At 49.6% G+C, this 6,301-nt stretch overlaps 2 non-coding genes across 2 annotated transcripts; both read left to right on the forward strand.

Annotated features, from left to right (window-relative positions):
- The first annotated feature begins 3,166 nt into the window (after positions 1-3,166).
- On the forward strand, positions 3,167-3,240 carry TRNAN-GUU. Its single transcript has one exon. It is a non-coding gene; the product is annotated as a tRNA-Asn (tRNA).
- Positions 3,241-3,485: 245 nt separating this feature from the next.
- TRNAV-AAC lies at positions 3,486-3,558 on the forward strand. Its single transcript has one exon. It is a non-coding gene; the product is annotated as a tRNA-Val (tRNA).
- The last annotated feature ends 2,743 nt before the right edge of the window (positions 3,559-6,301 follow it).

Consider the following 6,301-nt stretch of genomic DNA (forward strand, 5'->3'; position numbering starts at 1 on the left):
TCACGAAAATGTGCAAAGCCAGCTAGCTTTTCCAGTTGCGCTGCAAGGCTTCTGGCACATTAATCTCCTCCTCTGGAATCTTGAACAGCCAGTCAAAATAACCCTTTTGTAGAATTGCTTTCATGATGAAGAGGAAAGGACTGGGAACACAGATCTATAAATATCTTTTGGGATGTTCATCTCTCCTCTCCTCTCATGCACTCTGATCAGTGCTCAGCAGCAAGGACTCCAATGAAAGTGTGTCTTGATAAAATAAAGGCTGCTTGTGTGAACCTCCCACATATAAATGCCAGGTGACACCCAGCTGTCATGCTTTATCATAAATGCAAGGAGACACAAGCCCCTTGGACTGGCTGGTTAATATTAGCACTCTGCTTTGCAAACTTCAAAAGCCACAGCACCACCAAACGTAGTGCACACACGCACACACACACACACACACACACACACGTGGGTGACTACCTGCCTCACGGCAGCCTGCTTCAGCATCGCATCCTTGCTGAATCCTGACAAAACCCCCACGGAGTGCATGAACAGAGCTGGAAATGTGAAGTGCAGCATGATGAAAAGGGCAACGCTGCAGTTTTTAAAATGCTGGCTTCCTTTTGCACAGCCCAGAGAATGACATTGTGGGAGCCAGCAGAGCACCACCTCAAAAACCCCTCCTTCTCCACATTTCACAGGCTTCCTCCTTTCACTTACTGTCTCCACATTCCTTTTGTACAAATTCAGCTCAAAACACAGAGTTGGAAGACTGAAACTGTAGTCCCTCCGGACCCCCTGGCACAGCCTCCTCCTCCTCACCCTCTGTGTCTCATTGTCATGGTTCAACCCCAGTCGGCAACTCGGCCCCACGCAGCCACTCACTCACTCCCCACCAGTGAGATGGGGGAGAGAATCAGAAGGATAAAAGTGAGAAAAGGGTTAGGAGAATCCACACATGCAAGCAAAGAAAAACAACAAATGCATTCACTGCTTCCCACAGGCAGGCAGGTGTTCAGCCATTTCCGGGAAAGCCAGGCTCCATCACACATAATGGTTACTGTGGAAGACAACACCATCACTCCAAATGTTCTCCCCTTTCTCCTTCTTCCCTCAGCTTTATATGCTGAGCATGATGCCGTATGGTATGGGGTAATCCTTGGATCTGCTGTCCAAGCTGTGTCCCCTCTGAATTCTCATGCACCCCCAGCCCACTCGCTGGTGGAGTGATGTGAGAGGCAGAAAAGGCCTTGACTTTGCGTAAGTCCTGCTCAGTAGTGACTAAAACATCCCTTTGTGATCAGCACTGTTTCCAGCACAAACCCAAAAGAGAGCTACATGCCAGCTAGTGGGAAGAAAATTAACTCTACCCACAGTATTTCAGAGGTGGCCTCACCAGAGCTGAGCAGAGGAGCAGAATCACCTCTCTTGAGCTGCTGGCAACGCTTTGTCTGATGTGACCCAGGGTACAATTCACCTTCTTGGCCACAAAGGCCCATTGTTGGCTCGTGTTCAACCTTCTGTCCACTAGGACACCCAAATTCCTTTCTGTCAGGTTGATTTCTAGATAGGTGCCCCCAGCATGTCTTGGTGCATATTTCTTTTGTCTACAGCTGCAGGACTCCGCACTTCTCCTTGTTGAACTCCATGAGGTGCCCATCAGCCCATTTCTCCAACCTGTCAAGGTCCCTCTGGATAGCAGCATCACCCTCTGCTCTGTCTGCCACTCCTCTGAGTTTGGTACTGTCTGCAAACTTGCTGAGGGTAAACTCTGGCCCATCACCCAGATCATTAATGGAATGTTGTGCAGTATTGATCCCTGGGGTACACTGGCTTCCAACTACATCATGCCACTGATCACCACCCTCTAGACACAACAGCCACTTTACAATCCACCTCACTGTCTGCTTATCCAACCCACACATCAACAGCTTCTCTGCAAGAATCTCCCAGGAGGCAGTGTCGAAGGCCTCACTGAAGTCCAGGCAGACAGTATCCACTGCCCTCCTCTCTTCTACCAGGCTGTCACCTCACCATAGGAGTCTATCAAGTTATCGAGCATAGCTTCCCCTTGTTCGAGCCATACTGACCAGCTGCTGGTGATTTCTGTGTCTTTGATGTGCCTGAAGATGGTTTCCAGGATTAGCTGATCCATCACCTTCCCAAGGATTGAGGTGAAGCTGACCGGTTCCCCCAGTCATCCTTCTTGCCCTTCTGGAAGATGGGGGTGATGTTGCTGTACCCCCATCCTTGGGCACTTCCCCTCATTGCCATGACTGATGGAGACTGCAATGGATCTGCCATTTCTCTCAGCACCTGTGGGTATATGCCATCAGGATCAATAGACTTATGTACATGCAGGTTGCTTAAGTATTCCCAGACTTGGCCCTCATCCATCTGGGGTATATCTTCCTTGCTGATTTGGTTTTTATTTGCTGCCATTATCATCTTATTACCTTTTAGGTGACTGCAATTTGATTAATAATTCTGTTAATAAGACTGTTTAGAGCTGAGGCAAGGCTTCCTGGGCAGAGATTCCCAGGTCTTCCTCTCCACTCTGCTTTGAGAAGTCTCTTTTGCCCTGTGTCATTTCTGCCAGTGTTCCCGCTTTCCACTAGCTCTTGCAAATAATTATCACAGGTCTTTGAATCAAAGGTCACTGTGTGGTAAATTTTGTCTCCTATTAAGTCTCTGGTCACAACTAGTCCTTTTGGAACTCTCATTATCAGGAGGAAAGATGTTGGATCCTTTGGCCATGTTAATAATAGGGCAATGCTAATTTTTGCCTTCCTCATCCTTGGCAGGTACTCTCAGAGCTTCCTCTTGCCAGCTGGGCTGTCTCAGAGAGCAGCTTTCAGGCTCCTATCTGCAACTGTCCCACCAACAGGCAGAACTTCAAACACTATATTTTTCTGCTTGTCCACTCTTTCCCAATCCCTCAGGAAAACCAACAAAAAAGGCCACAGAGAAAACAAAACAACAGAGAAAACACAAAGAAAAGTAAAGGAAGGACCGTTCTTCAGATTAAAAAAGCAAACAGGCACCAAAGCTGGTGATGAAAAACCTCAACGCGCACACCCGCAGCCCCTGGACGGAGCGGGCAGCAGCAGGAACAAAAGGAACACAAAGCCGCCCCAGCCAGAGCGGGAATCAGCGGTAACTCGGCGACAGAGCAACCCAGAGCGTCTCTGTGGCGCAATCGGTTAGCGCGTTCGGCTGTTAACCGAAAGGTTGGTGGTTCGAGCCCACCCAGGGACGGGGCGCGACTGTTTTGTGACGCGCGGTGCCTTTTTCCTTCCCTCCTGCCAGCGGCAGCGGCTGTAACCGGCCCGCGCCGCCTTTATACGGGCGGGAAGCGCGCGAGACCAGCTTTTGGCTCCGGGGCCTGGCTCGTCCTGCTCCGCCGACAGGCGTTCCACCCACAGCCGCATGCTCGCGGCGAGGCCGCGGGTGCTCCGTGCCATTGGTCAAGGGGGACTGCCGGAAAAGGCTACTATAGGGAAGTTTCCGTAGTGTAGTGGTTATCACGTTCGCCTAACACGCGAAAGGTCCCCGGTTCGAAACCGGGCGGAAACACTATGTTTTTTCCCCTTCCCGTGTCACTGCGGACGTCGTTCCTGGTTCCTCTTTTGGAACGCGCCAGCGGCCGCCTGGGGGGCACATCCCGCCTTCCTCGGGAGTGGGAGAGGGCGAGCAGTCTCCTGGGCTGCGGCAGGGCCGTGAGGAAGCAGCAGGGGCAGGGCTGGGGCCTGTGCTGAAGCTCAGCGTCGTTCCCGTGCACGAGCCCCTCGGCAAACGCGTTTTTCCCCGGAAAGATCGCCAAGAGGAGGGGAAACGAGCATCAGCCGAAACGGTCTGAACATCATCAGAAAACTTGGGACAAAAACTACAACCACTTGCCTTGGGCATTACAGAAGCCCACTTAGATACTAACTTACATAAGAAGAGTAATATAGACCAGGTCCGGGGAGAAGCGTCTCCTGAGGGTTTCTTCGGCCTCTTTCTGGAAATATATGCTGGAGACACCTGGCCCCTACTTCCTTACACTCCTTTCCCAGCATCTCCTCTCCTTTGTGAGCCCGAAGTCTCCACCGTGCTGTCCTGGGCTGTGCAGCTTCAGCATCTCCCTCGCAAACAACTACACCATGTTTGTGCACAGTGTAAAACTAAGCATGCCTCAAACTCCATCAGCCTTGTTATCCCACTCACCTTCTCTTCTCTCTTGCTCTGTCTGCACACTGTCTTAGATCTTTACTTGGACTGGAAGTTCTTCCACTCCGAGGCTGAATCCTGGTGGACTTTAAATAAAGCACAGCATACACTTTCGAGCATAAGCTGCTCGAAAGGTAACGTGCCTTGCTCTGAGCATGAAGAGGCTCACATCAAGAGCAGCTGTTTAGCTTTGCAAAAGGAACACAGACAAGACACAATGGCTCTCCCTGATATATTGTCAGGAAGAGAATAATTATTTAAAGCAAAAACAGTGATAGAAGAATAAATGGCAATAGCCAGCCATTAAAAACATTAAGATCAAAATCAGATTTGTAATCAGCACCACAGTAGATTTCTAGAGCAGTGCTCTAGCAGGTATGCAGCTAGAAATCCATCCAGGCAACTTCTTTGCAGATGTGTTGGTTTATTGTAGGCAGGATGCAAGAAGGCAGCCCTTTTTTTCACCCTTTACTCTAAGAGGTGTTTGAATATATCATCAAGTAGTAAGATCTGAATCACAGTGCTGTCTCTGCAGAGCTGATTCCAAACTCTGAGTGCCACAATTATGCCTTTCCCAAATCACAAGACACAGACTAACAAGGCTCTGCAGAGGGATCTGGAAAGGCTGGACTGAAGGGCTGAGGCCAATTTTGTGAGGTGCAACAAGGCTGAGTGCTGGGTCCTGCTCTTGGGTCACAACAACCTCATGCAGTACTACAGACTGGGGGCAGTGTCTGGAAAGCTGCCCGGCAGAAAAGGGCCTGGGAGTGCTGGTCAATGGCAGCTGAACGTGATCCAGCTGTGCGCAGGGGGCCAAGAAGGCCATTGGCATCCTGGCCTGTATTGGCAATGGTGTGGCCAGCAGGACCAGGGCAGTGATGGTCCCCCGTCTTTGGCACTGGTAAGGCCACACCTCAAATCCGGTGTTCAGTTCTGGGCCCCTCACTACAAGGACATGGAGGTGCTGGAGCGTGTCCAGAGAAGGGCAGTGGAGCTGGGGAAAAGTCCAGAACACAAGTCTGATGAGCAGCAACTGAGGGAGCTGGGGTTGTTTAGCCTGGAGAAAAGGAGGCTCAGAGAGCTTATTGCTCTCTACAACTACTTGAAAAAATGGTGTAGCCAGGTGGGGGCAGGCCTTTTTACCTAGGTAGTAAGGAACAGGATGAGAGGAAATGGTCTCAAGTTCTACCATGGGAGATTAGATTGGGTGTTAGGAAAAAATCTCCTCTCTGAAAGGGTGGTTAGCTACTGGAAGAGACTGGCCAGGGAAGTGGTGGAGTCACCATCCCTGGAAGTGTTCAAAATACGTAGATGTGGTATTTGGGGATATGGTTTAGTGGTGAAGATGGCAGTGCTTGAAGCCATTAGACTTTGGGAAATTTATACTAGAACACTGATAAAACCTCCATAATACAGTGCCAGCTTCTGATCACTACCTGTACTTGCTATATGCCCACCTGGTGTACTTCCAATGACAGAAAACTACTACAATACTTTGTGCTCTCTTTATGGCAAATAATAAGCTGCATTTTAAAACTAGTCTTAATACAAAACATGCAGTAATGTTTCAAATTTCAACCAGTTTCTTTAGTCATGAGGTTTTTATTCAACCTCAGCTGAATTCCCACTTGCACAGGATCAGAGGCAGTAAAACATTTATGGAAACAAACAAATCCATACTGCATCATCTTTAGTTTTCTGTTTCAGAAAAAAAAGGCAGCCAGGAACATGCAGCACCAACAGATTTATTTTCATACCTACTTTACTCTCAAGTGCTATTTGTTTGCTCTTAGATTCTATATGTACCTGGATCCACACTGAATCCCACGCAGCTGCTGACCAAGGACTCCCAACTTCAGTTTGTGGAGGGAGTGCCAGTGGTGACCAGAGGTCCCTCCTTCTGTCTAGGCGTATCTGCACAGCAGGTGTGCCCCCACAACCTCCCTCCTCTGCTATGAACCCCACTATAAACCTCACCATCAGGACCTCCTCATCTTCTAGAGCAGGGTCTCTTCCTCCTGTTGCCTTGTGCATTCTGCATCACCAACCCTGGGCTTGCTGCTTTACTCACCCCCTGGGTCTGTGTTGTGTCCCAAGCCAGTGGTGA

This window comes from Corvus kubaryi, unplaced genomic scaffold (genome assembly GCF_017639235.1).
Source record: "Corvus kubaryi isolate FWS band 111438036 unplaced genomic scaffold, C.kubaryi_AGA036_p1.0 split1-65, whole genome shotgun sequence".
NCBI lineage: Eukaryota > Metazoa > Chordata > Aves > Passeriformes > Corvidae > Corvus > Corvus kubaryi.